Source organism: Passer domesticus, chromosome 2 (genome assembly GCF_036417665.1).
Source record: "Passer domesticus isolate bPasDom1 chromosome 2, bPasDom1.hap1, whole genome shotgun sequence".
Lineage (NCBI taxonomy): Eukaryota > Metazoa > Chordata > Aves > Passeriformes > Passeridae > Passer > Passer domesticus.
Genome location: NC_087475.1, coordinates 110,483,520 through 110,507,042, shown reverse-complemented (window position 1 = coordinate 110,507,042; position 23,523 = coordinate 110,483,520). Strand labels below are relative to the sequence as shown.

General features: G+C 37.3%; 1 long non-coding RNA gene across 1 annotated transcript in view; it reads left to right on the top strand.

Moving 5' to 3' along the window:
* LOC135294835 (uncharacterized) overlaps nucleotides 1-22,599 on the top strand; it is a 150,361-nt gene extending 127,762 nt beyond the window's left edge. Inside the window, exons 7-8 of the long non-coding RNA XR_010356854.1 lie at nucleotides 356-475; nucleotides 21,726-22,599. This is a non-coding gene — a long non-coding RNA (uncharacterized LOC135294835). The remainder of the gene's footprint in view (nucleotides 1-355; nucleotides 476-21,725) is intronic.
* Nucleotides 22,600-23,523: the final 924 nt, after the last annotated feature.

Genomic DNA, 23,523 nt, shown 5'->3' with positions numbered 1-23,523 from the left:
GTTCTCTGTAAGACATTAATTTTGAGAGCTCCATTCCAGGAGTTATATTGGAGCATTTTAAAATATTTAATGTGTTTTTCCCCCTGAGGTACAGGGCAGGACTCTGTTCCCCATGTTTTATGAAGGAGAATCTGAATCACAGAAGTTAGAATCTATCTCTCCTAATAATAATCATGTAGAAGTTAGGCACTGAGCCAAACATATTATCTCTTTATAGGCTCTGAAGGAGGCCAACATCCTCATTGCAGGATTCAGCCTAAACGGGGTGTCTGAAGCATATGTTTGTGCTTCTGTTCAGAGCTGTGATTGGGTTGACAAAGACTCTTGCCTCCAGTCTGTTCATGCTGCCTTGCAGGTGAATTTCTCTCTTGCTCGTGGCTGTTTCCTTGGCAAATCCAGTCGCTTCACTCCAGAAGAGCTCCGGTGTATGACCCAATGTTACCAAGGTCAAAATCCAGAGACCTTTAGCTTGCAGGTAAGGTCTTTAAACAAAGTTTCTTTATGTGGAGGCCTCAAGCTGTTTGGGGCTGTTCCACCTCTGTCTGCTGGTAGGTTTGGGTGATAAATGCCACTCAGTATTTATCAGAGGTAGCACAAGTCTTACAGCAAACAAATGAGGTGGGCATATCCACTGCATGGTCTACTTACAGTATTTAAACTTCATATTTTTAATAGTGGCCTGTTTTCTTTGGAACATTTTCATTTGATGAATTCATAGGGCCCAAGTTTGAATCAAATGTCAGAACCCTGTATGGAGGGTTCAGGGGCACAATCATAAGAGGATTGAATGAAGTTTGAAACAGTCATAGGAAAAGGTAAGGGAAAAATACACCAAGTGATCAATAACAAACAGAAAATTAGAATGGTATTCGCAATTCAAGATGTTTGCAGGTGAGTTGATGGATTTAGTAACACTACTGGGAAGGCTTGTATTTATTTCTGAAAAATATTACCAGTCTTTACAACAGTGTAGGGGCCTCTAAGCTTGATCATTTTCACAGGCTAATTAGTGAAAAGTGTAAATGATGAATGTAAACATGGAAATACATGACCTACTTGAGAAGAATCATCATGACTGCTTTAAAGTAAAGTTTTACAAGCCTCTTGGCCTCCTTTGAAGGGACTACAAACACACATAAGAATGAATTTATTAGTAAAGCCTACTTAAATTTTAAGGGGCTTTTGTCAAAGGCTTGCAAGAAAACCAGGCTGGCAATGGATAAGATAAATTATCTTGGATAAATAATCAGTTAAAAATGGGAATGAAAGCCAACAGAAAAAATCAGAGTTTTGCATGGCTGTCTGTTGCACACTGGTAGTCATCATATTCTCAGAAGAGAAAAAGGGATGAGCAGGGGTGAGGATGCAAAGTTTTGTCAGAACAAGGATGAACTGAAGAACAGATGAAGGATTTTGTGACTTAAAGACTGGGCAATAAAATTGCACAATAGATTCAGTATAAAATGTGAAGAGACATACTGGGAAAAGGCATTGTGGGCTCATGTAGGAAATGGTGGACTCTGAGACGACCATTAACATTCAGAATTGAAATCTGGGGTTGTGATACCTGTAGAAATGTAGGTATTTTTCATGCTGTGTAAATATTTTGTTAGACAGTTACTTCTTTTTGTGGCTTTTTTGTAATATATCAGATGACACTGCCAGTTTGAAAAATAAATCATCACATCTCTCCATCCACAGTGGATAATTACCAGCATGCAAGCTGAATTCTGTTTAGAACATGACTGATTACAACTAAAATTGTATAGCATGACTCATCAGTTGGTAATTAGATCTCTCCTCTTACCGTACCTAAGTCGTGTCACCATAATCTATAATGATAAAGGAAAGAATGACTGATTTCATGCTTTTGGCAAGCAGAAGCCACAGCTTTCTAATACAGTCACAATGAGGAAATTGATAGGTTTCTTTTGTATTGACTTGCATCTTTTTACACCTTTCATTCAGAGCATTTTTGCTATCCCTTAATTGATTTTTTTTCCTAATTTCCCCTTCAGCTTCCTCTCTTACAGTCAGAATTCTCATCAGCAAGCAAAGACAAATGAAAATAAAGAAGGGAGCTATGGCTTCAGTAAGGACAGACTTACATGAAAAAGTACCAGAAAAGAAATAAACTGCCAGAAAACACACATTATTAAAAGTACTGCACTAAGAGGAGCTACTACTATAAGAACTGTGTTGAAATAAGGCTGGTAAATGTTAGGTGATCATGTGCTGTCTCAACAGTCTGGATCTAGAGTTTGACTGTCCAAAGCTACAGATTAATTTAAATTTGGGGGTTCTGTGGATCTGTGTTCATTTCCAAGAATGAGGATGGATACCGTGGCTGTAATCCCTACACATTTTGCATATTTAACTTAGTGGGTTCTTTTTTATCTCATTAGCACAATTAAGCATTGCAAGTAATTAAAAGATGAATGTTGATTTGTGAGCAAGTTTTTCATGCAATCCAATCTGGATTAGAAGCAGTGGAATAGCCAAATTATATTAGTTTGTTGAAGTACTTCGGCAACACAAGCAATGAGAATTAAATAGATGAATACTTAACAACATCATCAGCTTTACAGCCTCTGCATGATGTAATCAAGATGCAAATATTTTACACTGCTGTAAGCAGGAAGAAAGATGACCAAGAAGATCCTGCTTGACCCTACTTTCCTGTGCTTACTAAGAAACAAATTTAATCTAGTAGCATCAGTGTTAATCCTGATCCACATATTGTGTGCTGTGGGTCTGCTTAAAATAGCAGCTGTAAGCACATATATGACTGCCTGGGAGAAAGGAGCCTTTCTGTTTGACTATACAGGTATCTGATCCAGTGGAAGACTGGAAGGAATATTAAGATTCCTTTGCATTTGACTTATAGCTCAAATGCAGAGTCAGGGTTTTTGAAGGATTAAAAGCTTATTTTCATAACTAACCTTCAGTTCTAATCCCAATACAAACTTAAAAGATGTATCTACACATTAATAATATTTTAATCATTCCCAAATGCAAATAGAGATGCATAATTTTTCCATAAATCAACAGTGTTATACACTCTATGAAACTGTATGTTCAATGCTATCCTCTGGAAAAACTAATTAAAATTGTCAGTTCAGAAAGTTAATGAATGATAGTATTTCCCATGTAACACTTAATATAAAATATTTAGAAACTAAAACTAGTTCAACAAATACATGGAGAAAATCCACAGGTCAGAGTAAAGGTTATCCTGTAATGATGAAAAATGCATTCCTTTTATGTAAATGTGAATAATATATGAATAATGGATGTTTGTTATGTAGGCAATGTAAAATTTATTATGGCTTTTAATATTCACTGCTTGGGCTTTAAGTGCTTTGCTTTGTAAATGATGAAATAGGTAAGTACATCTGTGTCATTTAACATCCTGAGTATTTAGTGTTAGAACCAAGTTGTAGTTATTTGCGAAGTTTAGAACTGTTTTAAGGACCTTTGCAGTTTGGATATGGTGGAAAATTAAATCTAGTGATTTGTTTGAGATGCTTTGAAACTTGTACTAAAACCTCCCTAAAGATCCTGGCAGTCAAAATAATTGAAAGACAACATGAATTCCACTAGCATTAATGAATTCCTTTGTGTATCTAACACCTACCCAGAGGTATGAAGAACAGTTTGTGTGTTTTCTGGGGTTCTTCCTGCTGGTTTAGTGCTTCAGGGCTGCTGCAAGCAGCATCCCCTCTTCTGAAAGCTAGGCAAGGGCAGCGCATCTTCTTCCTCTTGGGCTGGTACTGCGTGTCATATTGGGTATTATTTTGGGGTGTGCACTGTAGGAAATGGAGCCCTTCTCAAGAAGGCAGTAGTTTAAAGGTTTACTGGTTTAAGAGCTAGTCCAATCAGTCTTGTGAACAGTGAATGGGGGGAAAAGCGTATTCTCTGCTTTCTTCCTAGTAAGGAAAGGCTCTAGGGCTAGTCCTTTTTTTGTAAGAGCCTTCAAATAGAAATGAATGAATGAATGAATGAATGAATGAATGAATGAATGAATGAATGAATGAATGAATGAAAGCTTGTAGTTGCTTAAATGGGAAAGTCACTGGCTCTCTGTGACCAGTTCCCTGGAAGTTCCAGAGAACTGGTAGAGCAAGCCCTGACAGCTGGGTGTGGAGTGGCTCCACAATATATGCAATAACCCTTTTCCCCTTTTTATTATTTATAATGGGACAGGGATCACTGCCTTGTAACTAACGTTTTCTTTATACATAAGCCTTTGGAAAACAGCCTAGGTGAGTGAGTAATGGTTGTAAAGCAATGAAGCACCTTTCTCTAAACACTCCATGTTAGCCAGCTTTTGTCAGGCTGAACAAAACTGCATTTTTTACTTCTGGTCTTGTATTCACACTGCCAGATGGTACTAAAAATGAAAAAGAGGAAATGAATCACTCTCTCTAATAATTTTTTTTGTTAGTGCAGCCACTGCATATCTGCTTCATCTAGATTAATGCTCCCATGGGGCAACTGGTGATCTCCAAGCTACTTCAGACTGATATTCCCTTCAGCCTAGTGTTACCTATGTGGATTCCACAAAACTAGTTTGTCCAGAGGTCCACGTAGTTATGCTTCAAATAAAATCAGTAGCTTAAAATTTTCTACCACACTTTCCTCCCATGCAAGCTCTGATAAGAAATTTAACTTATTTAAGCACCTGGCCCTGGTAGAGTCATGCTAAACTTCCTCTGGATTTAAGTGCTGTGAATTCTATGGTGAGGAGTAATTTTTCATTCTCAGGCATGGATAGCAGGACACCAGCATTAGAACACCATGAATAAGATACTGGACAGTGCCTCTGTTTTTGGGAAGGTTAGCAATCGCTGTATAATAAGAACCATGTTTGGTGACTATCTCATATTATTTAGATTTCCAGTTAGAATGATGATAAAACTTGAATTTATAAATTAAGGGAAAGCAGCTGTCCCTTTGCAGCATGTCTTAATTTTCTTGCTGTTTTTTTGTTCTTGTTATAAGTGTGGAAATATATGTTGACACTAGGTGCAAAATTAAAACAATAACAAGATCCTTTTCATCCCCTAAGCACTGAAGCAATGAAAGTTGCATTAAGAGGAATTGAATGGTCTAGGCTGTAGGCATTAACTTCCAGAAAGCATTTCTCATAGCCACATGTAGCAACAACCAGAAAGCTGGAAATGGAATTTAAAATCAGTATGCTCCCCAGAGCAAACTGGAAGGTCTCAGGCACTTGAGCTGAAACCTGCCTCAGAGAAAAACAAAAATCTACCTGAAAAATCCAGTCCTTTCTAGTCCATAAATTGTTGCACGACCCTTGCATGATGGAGATATAAATTCACCACTTATTATAAGTTATTAATTGAGTTTTAAATCCTTGACATCAGAGGCTCTCAACCTAAGACGTAGTACTGGTTTTGGGTTTTCCCTTCCCTTCCCTAACACAGCGCAGTTCCTTCCTCATTTGAGGAAGGAACATTTCTCAGTTTACTCTCTTACTGGGGCCTGGAAGTCTCAGCAAAGACTGCTGCCAGAAAACAAGCCATATATAGTGACAAGTGTTGCACTGTTGTGTGATTCCTGTTGTAGTTAACTGGTGTGTTCTTGTGTGGTTCCCACTTTAATGAGGTTGTGTGGTCTAAGGAGAAAGATAAAAAGATGGTATCCCCATTTCGCAGCCATGGATTTCACACAGGTCAAAGAGCTGTCTCTGAAAGTACAGCTCTTAACTCTAGTTGCTTCAAGATGATCCTCCCTACCCAAGTTTTTAGCCTCCTGTTACTGCCAGCAATTTCTCTGATGTTTTAGTTGCCTGCAGTTCCCTGCCTAACAAGGTCAGGCTCCTTTGGAAGCACATCAGGCAAAGGATGTTCAAATCACTGCGTGATCAGGTCTGCCTTCCTGTTCCAGCTGAGGCAATTCTGAAACCATTAATATGAACACTTCAGCGTGGTTATGTCTATAGGAAGAGGATGATCTGCAGTATTCAGTAACCTTCTTGACATTTTCTGACACTTGCTACTAAAGCATATTGGCCTAAATGTGCATATGTCTCATTTTTGAAACCCCTTCTCAAATGTCCCCTCAATAACACTTTCCAACATATTTCACTGTTGTGTGCTGTTAATAGCTGTAAATCTTTTAACAGCAAAACTGTCTGCTTTGGTGGTAGCCAGGGTGTTGGATCAAAGTTTTCTATTGATGCTAGCTAAAGCCACAGACCTCCATTGGGCTAGGTACCAGCTTCCATTCTTTTGCCTTTATGGCCATATATGATGTGCTGTCTTAACCAGTGCTCTGGACAAGATAGGTTGTGTTGAGAGTCTTGAAGCAGAGCTGAGCAACATTTCCTGTTCTGCTGTGGCTGTCCCTGGAGCAGTAGATAAGATGAGACTGAGAATTCTGTGCTATTGCTGTTATCTCCTCTTGTATTCCTGCTCTGTACTGGCAGTTGCCCAGTTGCATTTGAAGACCTACTGCAAAACTGAATGCATCTTCTCTGGTGTCTTCTTAAACCACAGTAGATCATGGCCCCAAGTCGTGCCTTCCTAGCCAAAACATTCTAAGAAGAAGGATTGAGCCAGCTGTATTTTCCAACTGTTTGCACATGTTCCCTGCTCTTTTAGGGAGCTATTAAATGCCCCTGCCCCTTCCCCTCTCTCCCCATCCCTTCTCCCACCACCTCCCCATATTTCCATTTGCTTTAGAAACAAACCAGTTTGACTTATTTGCAGTCTGCCACAGTGCACTCATGTGTGGAAGTGACAAATAATGCATGGTGTGTTCCTTACAGTGTGCATTTTTCTTTGAAAAGGTGAATGTAAGGTAGTTTGAATATTGTATGAGATCAAGCACCAAATTTTGAAAAATAGACCTTTTTCCTGTCTAGAATTCAAAGGAGAGACAGTTCAGAAAGCAAGTCTCATGTAAGGGTGGGAGAAGGAGTGAATGGGAAGAGGGCTTGAATTTAATTTAACTATAGAATGAAGCACTTGAAGTGATCATCTTCTGCTTTTTTCCCTACACCTGATGGATTTCTCCTCTCAATGACAGTTTAAAGCTGCGGCTGCAAGAGCTGGAACAAGCAGCAGAGAGCAGTACTGAGCTACTTGTCTCTGATGGAAGTGTTTTCCATAAGGACAACTGGTCTACAGGAGAAACAGAGGAACAAAATGCGATGCTAATGTCCCTTCTTCAGTTCATAAGCTGCTGTGACTGTCTTCCTTTCTGATAACTGTGATGAGACAGAGAGCTGAGGCAATGGGACCATTTGTCACAGTCCCCTCATGCACCTGGGATGAAACCAGGCTTTGTTTTCCTTCAGACTGTGCCTTGGTAAAAGCTTTCAGATAAGAGCAGAAAGGAGGTGAATAATAAATATCTAAAAGGGAATGGAATAGAAAGACCAAGCTGGGGGAATGACAAGAAGGTGTATTTTAATTGAAAGGTTAAATTGCCTCTTAAAAAGCCATATTTTTTTGTCCATTTTAATGGCAAGTAATCAACAAACAGTCATTAAACTGATGAGGCTGCTTTCTTTAAGATCAAGGCATTTTTCAAGTGGAAGTGCTGAACAGTGTACTCTTTTAAAACAAGAGTTTTGTTTTTGGTTAATGAAATAAAAATCCCCAGGGAAGGAGGCCATATAGCATGAATTATATGGTTCAGATTTCATAGGAATTATTTAGTGCTAACACATGCTTTGTGTTTCAGATGGAATAATGGATCTCATGTGATTTAGTTCCAGTGGAGTTTGAGACCACTTCTGCTTTCCAGGGGTGAAAAGAGGGCTGTTTGTCAGAAGCACCACCAATTTTGCTTGTATTTATTTCTTACCTCCCCTCAGTATTTTGGCTCTCTGCTTCCCCTGTGTGCTGTATAGCACCTGTAGGCATAGAAAGAAGAAAATAAGATGGTTGTATTTTGCTTGTCCATATTGCACTTGCTCCACAAATGAACTATTTTCCATTAAAAATTATTTTTCATAATTCCTGTAATGTATACTCCTAAATTGACTGTTTATCTTCCAATGCCAAAGCACATCTCAGGTTCAAATATGTAGTGAGCCTGAGCTTATATTGATTGTTAGTACAGGTTGGTTGTACACTCTTAGAGAAAAATCATTCAGAACCCCAATATCGTCTTAATGTTTTTACCTGTAGGGAAAGAGAATAGAAATCTGTGAACTTGTGCCTTGTGAACTCCAACCTCATCTCTATTCTATCAGATAATCAGAATTTTTTCCTTTGTTTTCTGTCCTTCTCCCCCAACACAAAGAATTCAAGACACCAGGTGTGAATTCACCAGTCACCTGTTTCTACACCAGTTATATTAGATGTTATATTCTTTGCACTCTATGTATTAAATATATATAATACACTCACTATGTATTAGAGGGGTAAAGGTGATACATTTGTAAGAGGTTTTATGTGATTTTAAATAGATTTAAAAGATTTCTAAGACCTATGTTTTTAATATATCCAGAAAGTGAATATATATAAAGTTTCTTCCATATGTTGTTACAAATTTTATAAGCTACCGTTTTACAAGTTATCAGTTTAATAACTGAACTTACACACATTGAGACTCTTTAAGCCCAGGCAAGGGTGAAAGGCTAGCTGCAGTAATCACCTCAGCTAAGGCCTTTGGACGTGTTTGGCATGTCAGTGTCTCTGCTTTTATTATGTACTAAAAGAATAGCTCAGCCTCCCTGCTTGTAGAGGGAAGTGAAAGTTCTCCTGTCTCCATGCTGCCCAGGGAACTGATTCATAGAGGCTTGATGTGTCCCATTCAGCTACACAAATAGCATCCAAATTGCTCAAGTCTACTTCTCTACTATTCCATTAATATCACTCCAGAAGCAGACCTAGTCTGCAGCAAATGAGAAAGCTTTTTTTTTTCTTTTTTTTTTTTTTTTTTTTCTTCTTACATTAATGGTATTTTCCTCTCAGTCAGCCTGGTTATCCAGTCTGGCTGTTTGGTGACATTGACATCCTGCTGTACAGTGCTTGGGGACTTAATCAGGTAGCATGCCTTCACCTTCCTTTGTACTTCTGTGCTCTTTTTATACTCTGTACTGCTAATCACTCTCTAAATCTGACAACCAGGATCACCAGCATGAAACAAAATGTGATAATTTCTTTTTCAAGCTAACACTCAAAAATTTCAGAAAAAGTTATATGAATTTTGCTCTGGCTTGAATTTAAACTAATATCGTGTCCTGTGTTATTTAATTTCAGAATGGTTGATGTGAATTTGCCTGGGATCCACAAACCAGAGCAACAGTCTCCTGCTCATTAAATGAACCCCTGACATTTATGAATTTATTACATTCATAAGAGCAAATTTTCTAAATTTAGGGGAAAAGAACTACAAAATCTGCTTGTGCTGCTGCATCTGTTTATGTTTATAAAAGTCAGTAAGGCTTTACCTAGACACGTGTGTCATCTCTCCTGTGCTTCTGTAGCAGTAAGCAATTGTCATAGTTTAACCCAGCAGAGAGCTAATCACCATACAGCCTTGGTGGGATGGGGGAGAGAATCTGAGGAAAAAAAAAATTCCTGTTTTGAGTTAAAGACAATTAAATAGGAGTGAAAAAGAAGAGGCTATAGTGATGATGATGATGATGATGATGATAATAATAGAATATAAAAACCAAGTGATGCATAATGCAATTGCTTATCCCCTGCCAACTGATGCCCAGTCAGGTCCCCAGCAGTGCCCCCCTTAGCCAGCTTTCCTTATAGTTCATATACTGAGCAAAAAATCCCACGGTGTGGCGTATCCCTTTGGCCAGCTGTCCTCTCTGTGTCCTTTCCCAGCTTCTTGTTCCCCTCAACCCACTGGCTGATGGGGCCATGGGAGAAGCAGAAAAGTCTTTTATTTAGAGTAAGCACTACTTAGCATCAGCTAAAAACATCAGTGTGTTATCAACTTCATTCTCATTCTAAATCCAAAACACACTATTACAGATTACAGCAGCTCCTAGGAAGAAAATTAACAGTATCCCAGATAAAATCAGGACAGGACAGCAACAATTTTTGAGATTTTGAAAACTGCTGGCTAAAAGGCAAAAACAACTGAGCTTTTTACAGAAAAAAAATCTGAAGGTTTTTCTGTAGTTAAAATGTAATATGCTCTGAACATCACCACTTGATTTCCAAAGCAGTTTCATGAAACACTTTTGTGAAATGCAAAATAACTTTCTTGAACAAAATTAAACAGGAATAAAAGGCAAGCTTCCAATAATAAAAGCTAAGCTTCTAAGGAAGATTAACCTCTACTTCAAGAAAAGACTAGGAACTTGAAAGCATGCCAATTATAGGTATAGAAGTGTATAAAAAAGCAGATGTTGTATTGTGAGTAAGACTGAGCTTGGAAGCTCAGTTCCATGTGGATATAGAAAGAATTGATTGGAAAGAAAAAAATAACTTTATTGAACTGATACTGGAACACTTAGAGTTGATTTTGTTGTGGGTATTTTATACAAGGGCTAGGATGTGATTAAACATTAGCAATGATCTGTCTCTCTTTATGACAAGCTTTCTCTGAGTATCCAGAAGTTTGTCTAAGAGTGTGGAATTGTCTCTGCCACACCATAAAAATTGTAGTCATCTGCTTAGGAACAATGTATTCTAAGACTTTCCTACTGGTGCTGTGTTTGAGTTTGACGCTTTGTGTATTCTGGTATGAGTTATAAGCAGCAAAAGATAAACTTTTCAAAGTTCTTTCAGCTGTCATTTTGCTTGTAATGCTGCCAAAGGGCAGTACTCTTACTACCTCAGGATCCTGTCTCCAACATTTTCCAGTCAATGATGAGCAGGACTGATACTACTTCCCTCGTAAACTCTGTCTTGCACTTTGTGTTTTGATCTCTTTCTTCACTGCAATTATATTTCTGATTTAAAAAACCAAAACCAGACCAAAAACCAAAACAAAACAAGACCAAAAAAAAAAAAAAAAAACCAAAAACAAACCAACCAACCAAAAGACCTACCTGCAAACAGAATGACAATTAGGTAGCTAATCATTCATAATTATTTGTGGAAAGATTTCAGCAGTCATCAAATGCCTTAAATATCTTAAACTGTTCTGTGGGTGACTTCCTTGAGGTGACTAATTTTCCTTAATCTTGGTTTTCAATATAAAGGCTTTTTCCATGTTGTGGCAACAGCAAGTCATGGTGTGTTACATCTGGTTTTATGACTTGGTCATCCAGGATTCACATTACCTACATGTTGTTTGTTTTGTAGGTAGCATATGCAGAATATATTTGGTTTATAGGGGGGAAAATGAGTGTTTCTCCAAAACCTACTCTTTGTTTTTGAATTATTAATGCAGGGAAACTGGAAAAAGTTTCATATTTTACCCAGAGAATTTTATCTCTAAGAGGTTCTGTGCTTTACAAGAAGTCTATTGGATTCTTTTCACAGTTCTCATCACCTTTATTATGTTCCTTATGTGTTCTGGTACTGATACTTTGGACTGGTTACCTAGAACAAGGCTAGACAGAGTTAAAGTAGGTGTTTATTACACACCTTGGGGAGCACAAAAGCCTCACAGAGGGTACACCCAAGATGGATGACAGTCACGAGTTTTTCAGTGAGATACAAGTTTGGTCTAATTGCATATCAAAGGTTGATTGTCCAGTCACAGCATCAGGTAATGAAGTCACATTCCCCCAGCTTGCTTCTCCCCAATTCAAGTTTGTTTCTACTTCTTGGGGCCTGAGTCTGTGATGGTGACCTTGGTTCTCAGGCCTGGAAGGATTGTTTTGTCTGACCAAGCTGCAAAGAGAGTTTACTAACACACTGTATGAAGTTCAGAGTTACACACTAATGCAGTACAGGACCTGAAAAATATAAAAGCTAAAACTTAAAGCATCAGTACTCCCTGCCAAATGTCTTCCTCCTCCATCTTCGGATTATTCCAGAGCAGCTAATATTTATTTCTTAAGTGACTATATATGAATCCTTTCATAGAGTATCAATCTTCCCCAGACTTCTGAAGGAGCCACAAGTGAAGAATTGTGTGATTTTTTCCCCTTCTGTAGCCCTTATATGAAGTACATCCATTCTGCAGCATACAGCTGATGTAGTTTGACATCATTCCTGTTTGAGGTTGTTACTGATGCTCTGGATGTGAGGATCAAGTGCACTCTTGGTCAGTTCACAGTGAAAGGTTGGGTGGGAGTACTGATTTGCTGGAGGGCAGGAGAGATCTGGACATGCTGTATCAGAAGAGATCTGGACAGGCTGGATAAGAAGGGATCTGGACAGGCTGGATCACTGGTCAAGGCCAGTGGTGTGAGTTTCAACAAGGCCAAGAGCCTGGTCCCATGCTTGGGTCACAGCAATCCAGAGAAGCCTGGAAAAAGAGCTTGAGGTGCTGGTCAACAGTGGGTCAACGTGAGCCAGTGTGTGCCCAGGTGGCCAAGAAGGCCAATGGAATGATTGTGCATTAAAGTAGGTTCCTAATCTGGAGCTTTGTGCTTCTAGTTCTGAGTGGGTTTCACTACACATCTCTGAGGATTGTACTGACACTTTTCACCTTTATAATCTTTCCTTTCTAATTTCTGTAGCTAAATTCTGACTGGGAGCACCATACAGCTAGAGTTGAGGTAATGAAACCTGTTTCATTTTCCAACAGAGATTTTGTTAGAGAAACAAGTCAGGTCTCAGAATTTACTCTAAGTACTGTCATTGTAACAGAAGAAGCATAAGAAATTATTAACCATAGGAAAGATCAGTACTGGCTGAAATGTATGTGTTACATGTGCTTGTGTAGTCAGAACATAAGAATAGTCTTTGTTTCACAGCTTGCTTTTTCAAAATAGGAACAGAGTTATAATGGTGAGATATAAAAACATAATTGCTAGTGACCTTTCATTTATATGCCACCTCTGCTTAAAAAGTTTAAGTTAAAAACATTTCTTGTTTAGGAAAAATTGTCCATATTTTTTGCTAGACTTTGAGGAGTAGCTCAAATGTATTCAGTTGGTGAAGAAATTCTGTCTTTCAGTTTTGTACAAAGACCAGCATTCAAAATCACTTTTTATTGTAGTCACCGTGCATGTCCTGTCTTTCAAAGCAAAATTTATACTTCTAAGTACTTCAGGCACTCTCAGAAATTTTGCCCTTCTCTTCATGAAGAGAAAAAACCTTATGATAATTGTATGATGGCCATTTCCAAACATCTGTTGGGGAATTACCTCATCATGCTAACAATGCTAGAATTGTCAGAAATACTGCCATTTTACCAAACTAGAATTATTGTAAAACAGTTTAAATATTTCACAGTTGTGCCTCATTACACAGTAATTGCATACTTAATAATACAGGATGTACACTACTACTTACAAGGAAAGTTAATTAATTTAGGTTTCATATTTGTTTTTTTTCTTTCCTTTTAAAAAATCTTTCTGAATGCTTCATAACTTGCATGTGTTTATCTCATACGATTGCTAGCAGCCTTAAATCAGAAAGTTTTAACACGGGAAAGAATGTTACACACTTTGTCTAAATGACCATTAAACAGCTCTGAGCGTGTTTCATTTTTCTTGGGACACTCCATGTTTATGTTTAATAGTGAAATGGACATTCAGATCAACAACCACTGATGCCTTGAAAGGCTAACTAGAATGGAGGATAGACAGTGCTAAAGGAATAAAGTAGGTGTTTATTAAAAGGACTTAAAAGGATACACCTTGGGCAGTACAAGAGCTTGGCCAAAGTTATACCCAAGATGGACAACAGACCACACATTTTCACACTTTTATACGTTTTGGTCCATTTCCAAATTGGGGTTAATTGTCCAATTGCAGCTTCAGGTTGTGAAGTTCCATCGTCCCAGATTGCTCTCCTCAATTTGCTGTTGTTTATAGGTTTTGGGCCTGAAGCTTCAATGGTGTCCTTGGTTCTCAGGCTGGAAAAGGATTGTTTTGTCTAACTAAACTGTAAGGAGAACTTGCTAACACTTTATATGAAGTTCAGAGTTACATACTAATGTAGTAGAGGATCTGGAAAATATGAAAGCTAAAACTTAAGGCATCACCACCACCAAATAAGAAGGAAAAAGGGAAGTCAAAATAATCACTTCTAGTAATTATTGTATAGCATTTGCAGCTGTTGCACCAAGAGAAACCAACATTCAGGTTGCTGTTATCCTGCTACTTGAACATCTATGGTTCTGTGCTCAGTAAAATATTTTTGACAGGTTTTTTTTTTTTTTCTACTTATAAGCCAGAAATTATTTGATTTTTGGTTTAAGATAATTTTAAGTCATTAGGACTAATCAGTTACTATTAAGCAAGTCTTTAAGTTTTCTTCACCAAAGATAAACTGAGGTACTTTATTTTCCTGAAATGGACCCCAAAGCTCTGTTAGTGCCCCTCTTGTAATCCAGTTAAATTCAGATCGACTTTCTCACCATATATTGTGGTGTCACCTAGGTCTGCACATCAGCCTTTCTAACTAGCACATGCCTAAAAATGTGTTTTCCTTTCCCAGCCAAACATATGATACAGAATTTCTAATGTTTGTAACCTCTGTATTCATCACACTCACGATGAAAGTTTAATTATTTTGTGAGATTCTCTGTGCTTTAGCAGGCTTGCGAGTCTTTCTTAAAATATTACCTACAGCACTGTCAAGAAGCATTAAGACTATTATTTTTGGATGTCCTGTGTCCTGGCCAGCTGACCCAGCCTGCTGTTGCTGTTTGTTTGCCTGGGACAAGGCAGCTTTCTGCCCTTTTTTATCTGTCATTGGAATTTGGAAAAAATGCCTTTTTGTTAACTGTAGGGCTGTGATGAAAATCTCACAAACTCCCACAGGCTTTCTCTTTTACTTCCATTTGGGTTCCTGACCATTGTTTTTTATAGAGTTGCTGAGAATGCTGTGGCCATTTCTGGGACCCCAAATCCAGCTGGCATTTTTTCCAAGGTATTTTTTGTTTCATATCTTTAGAGACTGTGATGTGAACATCTAGCACAATCCATTTTGGGGAGGAGAGTATCAGCAGAGGCCAAACTGCATTTTATTATTGCTCTGCAATTGTGTGACCCAAATATATGGTAGAGTTTGCTTTCTGCAGGCTTTTTGCAAAACTCTAATACAGATTGAAACTCTTTTCTGTCAATACTTCAGATGGGCGATAGCAGCTAGCTGTGGTGACGTGTCTAAATCTTTCTTTTCTGTAAATTAATGCCCATTTAACCGTGTGCTGTGGTCAGATGTGGAGATAAATTGTAGCAATAACAGTGTAAGGGAATTTTAGATGCACAATTATTTCTTTATCTGTAGCATCTACCTCTTTGCAGAGAGGGACAATATTACTCCAGGGAAACTCTTGATAGTATTTGGGTAGCTGGTTGAGTGTTTTTATTATTTTTGTCTGTTGCTTAGTTTTGACCTTTTTTTTCCTGTGAGGATGGAGGAGTTGGGAGAAACAGGGGTAGGTGAGTGTTGGCTATTTTTTTGTCAATCACCAGTAACAGCAAATCTACACACTTTTTAATTTTTTTAATTTATTTGTTTGGGTGTTTTTGTTGAGTTTATTTTATAACTTTTTTTCTGGTGGTACCCATGTTGATAACCTTTTACCTAAGACAAAATACTTGCAAATTAATTTTATAACTTTCTAAACTTAACATGTTTTCTTCAGTATACACTTCAAAAAAAAAGTTAACTGACTCTCAAAATAATCAAACCTAGTAAGTAAAAAGCACTAATGTTGTTGATAAAGTCTGAGATGGAAACTGTCAAATGATTGAAATTTTAATTACTTTCCCACTTATTTGTGACTTTGAATATAAATGAATTCTCCTAGCAACCTTGAAATCTGGACACTTGTGGGAAACAAGGCCTAAAAATTCTCATGTATTTTGGATAGTCTTCCTGGCAATATTTGACTTCCCTGCTGAGATGGAAGACATGATCCTATTTGGCCAAGTATTGGTTATATTAAGGTCTGGTTTTGTCTAGGGGAATGAGAAAGTGCTTTTATATCCTTCTGCATTGTTCACCTATTGATTCATGAAGGTAAGATCATCTCTCTCTTTTATATGGGCATTCCTTCCTACCTGTAGCTTTTACAAACACTTTTTCTTTTGTTTCATTAATTAAACTGGAAACCTTTCTGAGGCCTCTTTGGTTATTAATTTTCTATTTACCATTTTCTTTTCTACTTTGAAGCTTTATTGATATTGCAGTTTTATGGTGGAAATTTTTTATTTGTTTTTCTATCCTGAATATGTAGTATTGTTTTGACTCCTGCTTTTTGTCACTGATCACAATTTGTAGACTTATAGAAATTTCAGTTCTGTTTAATTGCTACTATTACAGACCTGATTTCACTTGGCTGTGCCAAAATATGATTCTGGGGCTTCCAGCACAAGGGTTTTATCTTATATCCATCCTAACAGTGTCTGAGTTTCCTACAAAGAAGTCCGTTAAAAACTGTAAAATTGTAAGACAGGTTCCTATACTTACAGTATTTTTAATTTAGAAACTGTCTCTCACCTCTCCCGTTATACGGAACGCAGTTCAAATTTCTGTTACAAAGTTTCAATACAGTTTCTTCTGAAAGTTAACTGAAAACTACTAAAATCATCAAGAGCTTCAGCGTCAATTATTGTCAGAAATAACAACGCTCCTTTTTCTTTTCTGCTTTTACCCACTGCTTGAAGACAAAGAGAGAAGCAACATTTAAGTATTTTATACTTGCTTCCGTACTTCTGGAGAGTTTCAGTTCTATTGTTGAGTTTTTAACTGCTCTTTTTGTGGAGTCTCCTGTAGTTACTCCAAATGAGCAACATTTTTGTTCAGAAATTAGTTGCAGTGAAGGGAAATATGATAAGGCTTCTTCTACTGTCCTTGTCTGCTTTCTGAATGGCCTTAGCATTGCTTAACACCTAGTGTCTTCCTATTAAAATAACATGCTTCAAGTTGCTTAAGCCGGGATCTCAATTTATTATAAAATCCACCAAAGTCTTAATTAACTTTCTCACAATGAATAACAGCAAGGCTCAGTCTAAACTACGATATCTTATGGAATATCCCTTAGCATGCTTCTCTTCTTTTGTTAGGCCTAAAACACCTCCAAATGTCATAGGGAATGCATCCTTCCTCCTTTATTTAGGAAAGCAATTTTTTTTGAAAGTTTAAGAAAAAGTTGGGATCCTTTTTCTGAGGAAACTTCACTTCAGAGTGCTTCTGTGATATTATTTCTGGAGGGACTGTTTATGTGGACAGAAAACCAACTTTTTCATTCAGTCTTCCAGCTTGTTTTGTCCCTACAGATTCATAGAAGTAGTCTAAAACTGGAAACCAGCAAAAATCTTATCACTTAAGATAGTGCCCAAAATAACTGCCCAAAACAGTACAGGCAAAATGTATATTTAAATAAAAAATATCATACATTTTACCTAGCTTTTCAGACTGTTCTGTAAACTGAAAGACAGGAGAGGTGTCATTTGTCTTCAGAGAACCTATCATAACTTGAATAATAAAATTCAGAAGTAGGAAAATGGCTATTATGTATGAATAATTGCAATGAGTATTTCCCATTTTGCATATTTGATGCCATATAAAAGTATATTGCAATGTAACCCACGCGATTAAATATAAGAAGAATATTTTTAATTAGAAAAAAGTTTTTATTTCACTTGAGATAATGCCTATCAAAAATATATTTTTAAAAAATCTGCACTTTATTCAATTAGAAAAGCTCAATTAATCAATAAGAGCCAAATGAATTCTGTTCAAACTAATGAAACATAACACCGTTTACTCCCCTTATCCATTCATTTTTTTAGAGGTCAATTTTTGACTGTGCAGCTGTAAGGCTATTTCAGTACTGAGGGTTTTTTGGAGTTTGTTTTTTTTTTTAATGCCTTCCAGTCCCAGCATTTAGAATGAAGCTGCAGAAGGATTAGTCCATCTTGCAATTAGTTCATGTGCAGCCACCAGAGAGCCTGGTAATAACAGCTTCCGACAAGAATGGATGGTTATTGAAATAGAATTCTATCTCCTGTAGAAATAGTGGGGAATCGATAAATTATTATTCTATAAATTATTAAATCTATAGACATAAGATGACCATAAGTTCAGTTCCTTCTCATCAATTAATTAAATGAGGACATACACCCATTGTTACCATCTGTCTATTAATTTAATAATTTATTGAATAATGGATGCTGCTAATACAAGGTTGAACATGACAATATCCATCTTCAGTGCTAGTCCAACATTAATGAGCTTGACACTACATTAGTCTCTTCCATCTTTTTGGCAAATGTCTTTATTTAATGTGGTCCAGCAGAATGTGTTGTCCGGATTTGTAAACTGGCAGGTCCATAATTTCTGACAAATTTCTGTTCCACCAAAAATTTGGCTTCACAAAAGGCACCAGATTTTTGCGCAGTAAGGGAGTGTAAAGCTCTAAAATGGTGCCATGAAAATAAAGAAGAGGAAAGAACAAGACTGATGTGTTTAAATGGGTCATACATGTAAGCCCTTGTAAAATGGCAGCTCTAATGGGAAGAATTGACTAACTTCTGTGAGAATCACTTGGTAGATAATGTACTCTTAAGCTTGATAGTAAATTTCAGATTTTTATTAATTCTTCATACAAGATTCAAAGAGTTCTCATAAGCTGTTTTAATACCATCATCCCCTGTTCTGAGAGGGGGGGACTAGAAATTCTCTCCTTTTTTTTTCAAATTGTTGCAGTTTGAACACAGTTCAACACTAACACAGTTACTGCTGAATCTAACAGAAGGCATTGATGTTATTTTCAGTTCTCTGACAACAACATTTTCTGGTGAAGCTGGCTTCAAGGGAGGTGTGCTGATGTACTGATGTACATCATTAAAAGCTAAACCAAATCAAACGAACACTTGCATATCCCTGTGACCTCCTCAATTGTGTTGTACAGAGCTTCAACTGGCTCTTGCAGGCTATATTGATTATATATTATCACATACACCAAATGGTCTTTGAAAATCACATTAACTAGATAAATGGCCTAAATACGTTTAATTGACTTCACATGTTTCTCTTCAATAAAATGAAGGAGTGTCAGAAAACAACTTACATTTGAATTTGTTTCTCTTATCTGTGATGATTAATCAAAAAATTGTTTTCACCACTAGATAATCACAGTTATATGGTCCTGGTGGTATCAAATAGAAGATGATGTTCAGGAAAATTAACTGAATTCTAATTGGCTTGAAACTAAATGAATAAAATGGATAGAAAAGATTAAGCATGAACTGTGTAATTAGTTCAGATATAGCAGGCCACATTTTTAGATATTTGAATGTCCTTTGCTAAATGGAGACTTGCAATGGCTGATAAAGAATGTGATTTAATAATACAGTCATTGTTATTAAGACTTTATATTGTTACTTGTGCAAGGTATTTGCAATAATAAAAATATGTTACATTTCTTTAGTTAGAAGATCTTTCATTCCAGATCTATGACCAATAAAATATTAAAGCATGCACATTTTATCCAACTAGTCCAAATTAAATATTTTTTTATAAGAACAAGCTTTCAGATTTTTGGCAGATTCTTTGTTATTTTGATATGGATAAATTGAAAAAAACAAATGGTCATCTTACCCCCCTCTCAAAAAATGCATTGAAATTGTTAGAAGACTTATCTTGAGCAATGCCTTCAGACATTTTTTGACTCCTCTTGTACAATGTTGCAATACCAAGTCTCAGATGGTGCCTGCAGATGTGACTAATGGCATATTCATGACTTTGACAGATCAGCAGCAGTGGCAACATTAGCGAAAGTCTGGCCTTTTTGGCTTCTTGTAAGGCAAACTCTTATTGAATACACTTGATAGAAGTTTTCCCTGTAATTGAATAAAATTTTGTACCCTAATTTGGACTGAAGTACAGCTGCTGGAGCCAATGAAAAGACTTGTAAGAATTTCTGTGGGAAGCAGCAACATGTGAGGATGCCCCTCTTCCCTCAAAAAAAAATCCTATCCCCACTAGAAATTCAATCCAGCCAACTGATATATTAAACTTATATTGTATGTCACCAAAGAAGTGGAGGAGACTGTTTTGTAGCATCATCAACAGTAACTTTCATACAGACAGTATTTTTCTAGATGTGGCAACAGATGGCTCCACTTACTAAAAGAATACAACCTTATTCATATTTACATTCTCTTAGTCTTTCCTTCAAGCCAAATTCACTTGCAACTCAGCCCACCAGGGAAATTAAAGCACAGCCTGAGACAGCAAGACTGGGGATTACAAGAAAGGCATACCTGCATTCATAAGAGGTCCTTGCCAGTTGTACCCTGTGCAGAAAACTGCTGTAATACCTCTGCTGCTGGTTAGCTCTCAAAAAAGAGTATTGAAGTAGTAATGAAGTGACACATATACTTTCTGCTGTCATTTCAAAGAAGGATGGGTTTTATCTCCCTAGCAAATTGTTCTAAATATGTAACAGAAGCTTTACCTCTAAATCAAAGATTGAATATTTCACTGAAAAGAGATTATCTTTACTACAGCATATGCATTTTAGAACTCTAGAATGTATAGGATATGCCATATGAAATATCTGTTAATCACATATATTTCCACATGGATATATTTTATTTATTTATTTGTATGTATAATAAAAAGATAGGGAGAGGAGGATGAAACAGGAGTGCAAGAGTAACACCCAGCTATGTGTTACCCATGAAAGGATGAGTAGGTAGTAACATTGTGATTTATTGGAATAATGGAGCAGAAATTGACTTCCCCTGTCATAAAGTTGTGGGCAAGCTCTTTTTCTCTCATGTTAATCATAAGTCACCATTTTGCTTTTATGCTTGAAGAGAAACACCTCAGAGTACCTCAGGCAGTAACCAGATAAAGAATGGTTTTCATCCAAAGGTCAAGTCTTAATCTTACTGGAATTTCCATTTTTATGCCATCTGGATGCAGGTAATACAGCACAGTATTTAGGTCCAGATCACTGTTAATAGCTCTGGTGACAGAAACTCCCCTAAGGGTGAGAGTCTTTAACAAGGAAATGTCAATGCCTCACTCAGAGAGAAGTAATCTTCTGTGAGATCTAACAGTGATTTAAGTGACCACCATTGGGATGTCATGGTACAAGTGTGTGATGTATCATCAATACTGCAAACACAAATAAAATCTGTCAGGGAGAACTGAGAACCAGATAGAAAATACTGAGTTTCTCTAACTCCATTGACTAAAATGCTCTTGGTTAAAAACTAGGAAATCTCACATAGTGCTCTGAAACAGAGCCCTTGGCTGCTGCTAGCCCAGTTGTTGTATTTGGTCTGGATCTTGGACCCTTATCTGCCTCCATATCAGTGATGGAGAAGATCAAGCAGGAAGTCTTGCTGTTCTGAAAATGCTGTCCAAATGGCCAGTGATATAGCTACAACACAGTGGATTTTGGATTGAAGCTGGTCCTATGTTTATTCTGTGTGATGGTATGGAAAATACTTGGCATGGCTTGGGATGTTGCTCTGCTGTCTTACGGTTTCTTAATGACATTGCTGAGTGTCCTTGCCTTCTGAAATGAGGATGAAGTCATACAGAAAAACACATCTTCAACCTTCTCCCATCAAAGACTGTGTGGGGTACCCTGAGCCCTTCTGTCAGATATCTCTCAGAATCTTGCTCCAGTTCAGTTTTAGATTTTTTTTATCACTTATTTTTTTCCCCTATTTTCTTCAGGGACTTTGAAAGACCATGAAATTCAGGCGAGCTCTGGGACAATTCTGGACACTGCAGGTATGAGGCATATTTTTTGTGGTAACAATTTTAATTTGTCAGAAACTCAAATGGGCAGAAAGATGAGAAAGAGCCCACATAAAGACCACTGACTTTTATTTGGGAGTCAGTCTTATTGATTAATCTTTCTGCTTCCAAAGGTCATTTGCTTTTAGTAATGATATTTTTTTTATATTTCTATGAATTCTTGTTATTGCTAATAGGCTTCTGGGTTAGCTGGATCCTCCTGGATCAATCACAGATGTTTCCATTCACAGTGGCTCCAAATGCCTAATTTTCTCGTAAATTATTTGTACCTTCTCATAGACTGAGAACAATTTTTTGTCATATATACCACTGTTACAATTTCTCTCAGAGGAACTTGACTCAAGGTCACCTGCCTGCCCATTTTACATTACTTATTAAACTCACATGTAGCAAAAAATTTTTTTTAAAAAGAAAAATGTTTGTGATAGGTTTTTTACCATATGGAGAGATGTATGGGAACCTAGAAGAGTAAAGCTGCAAATTTGTTTCTGTGCTAATCACTTTTACTGATACAGTGGGATAGAAGCAAGTCTAATTTTGGGATGTCTTTGCTTTACTTTTCTGGACCGCTAGATATTTCGAAGTTATGTATGTAATTTCTTTTAAGAGATTCAGGAAACCACTAGACATTTGTTTCAGTTGTGATGTGTGAATTTTACTTCAGATGTCATCTGTGAACTCTGTGAATAAAACTTATATTAAAGGAATGTAGCCCGAACTTGAGGCAGTGGAACAGGATGCTGTAGCTGCCTCCTGTGTCTGATGCCACTGTGGTGTCCCTCACCAGAGAGCTCCCAGCAGGTGAGACTGACTGCTGTACTGTTACACCAGGATCTCTACAAATGTCACTCAGTTCACACTGCCAGGAGTCCCTCTGGAAAAGGGAAGCCCTTCTTAATAGTAATAAATACATAAATAAATAAAATATAACAACAATAACAACAACTAGTTAATTTGAGGCTGATGTGTCTTGCGCCTAGCTTAGCTTTGTAGGAGGGATGGAGGAGTCAAGTTTCTTCCTGGAATCTGCACAGTCAGGTAACATATGAACAAATTCTGCTCAGTGGGAGAGAATCACAGAGGTGCTTACAAGCAAATATCCAGAGAGACTTAAAGGAGAAATAAACACATCCTTTTCCCTTGTCTACCTCAGTCCAAACCAATTTGCTTTCATTTTTCGTGCCCCAGGCAGCTTCCCTGCTTCCAGCAGTCTTTTGCAGGAGGAACGTGAGGGTTTTCTGAGTGCTGGTGCCTCTGAGGGCTTCTTCTGGAGTAACAACAGTTTATGCTTTCCCCCTTATTCAATGCAATGTCTAAGGGCACCATCCAGTTGAGAAACAGTAAGAAGAGTAATTAAAGAGAATAAAACAATGTGATGTTGCTACTAACCATCATCTAAAATTATAACAGTCTGTAATGTACTCTAATTATCTAATTAATTATACTATTAATCACTAATTAATGCATATTTTAAGAGATTGGAAAAATGTGCTTTTAAAGTGATGCAATTGTCTGGCTGTATCTGTGATTTGACACTGAAAATGCTCACCAGAAAAAACACCTCTTGTCTGTAACACAGCAGATTTCCTGAGGGGCATGCAGAAGTCAAAAGACATTACTTTCCTGCAGTGACTAGACAAATCTTGAGATCACTTGAAACAGTGTTGGGAAAAGATTGGCATTTTCCTTTTGGCCATAAAGATGCTCATCCTAT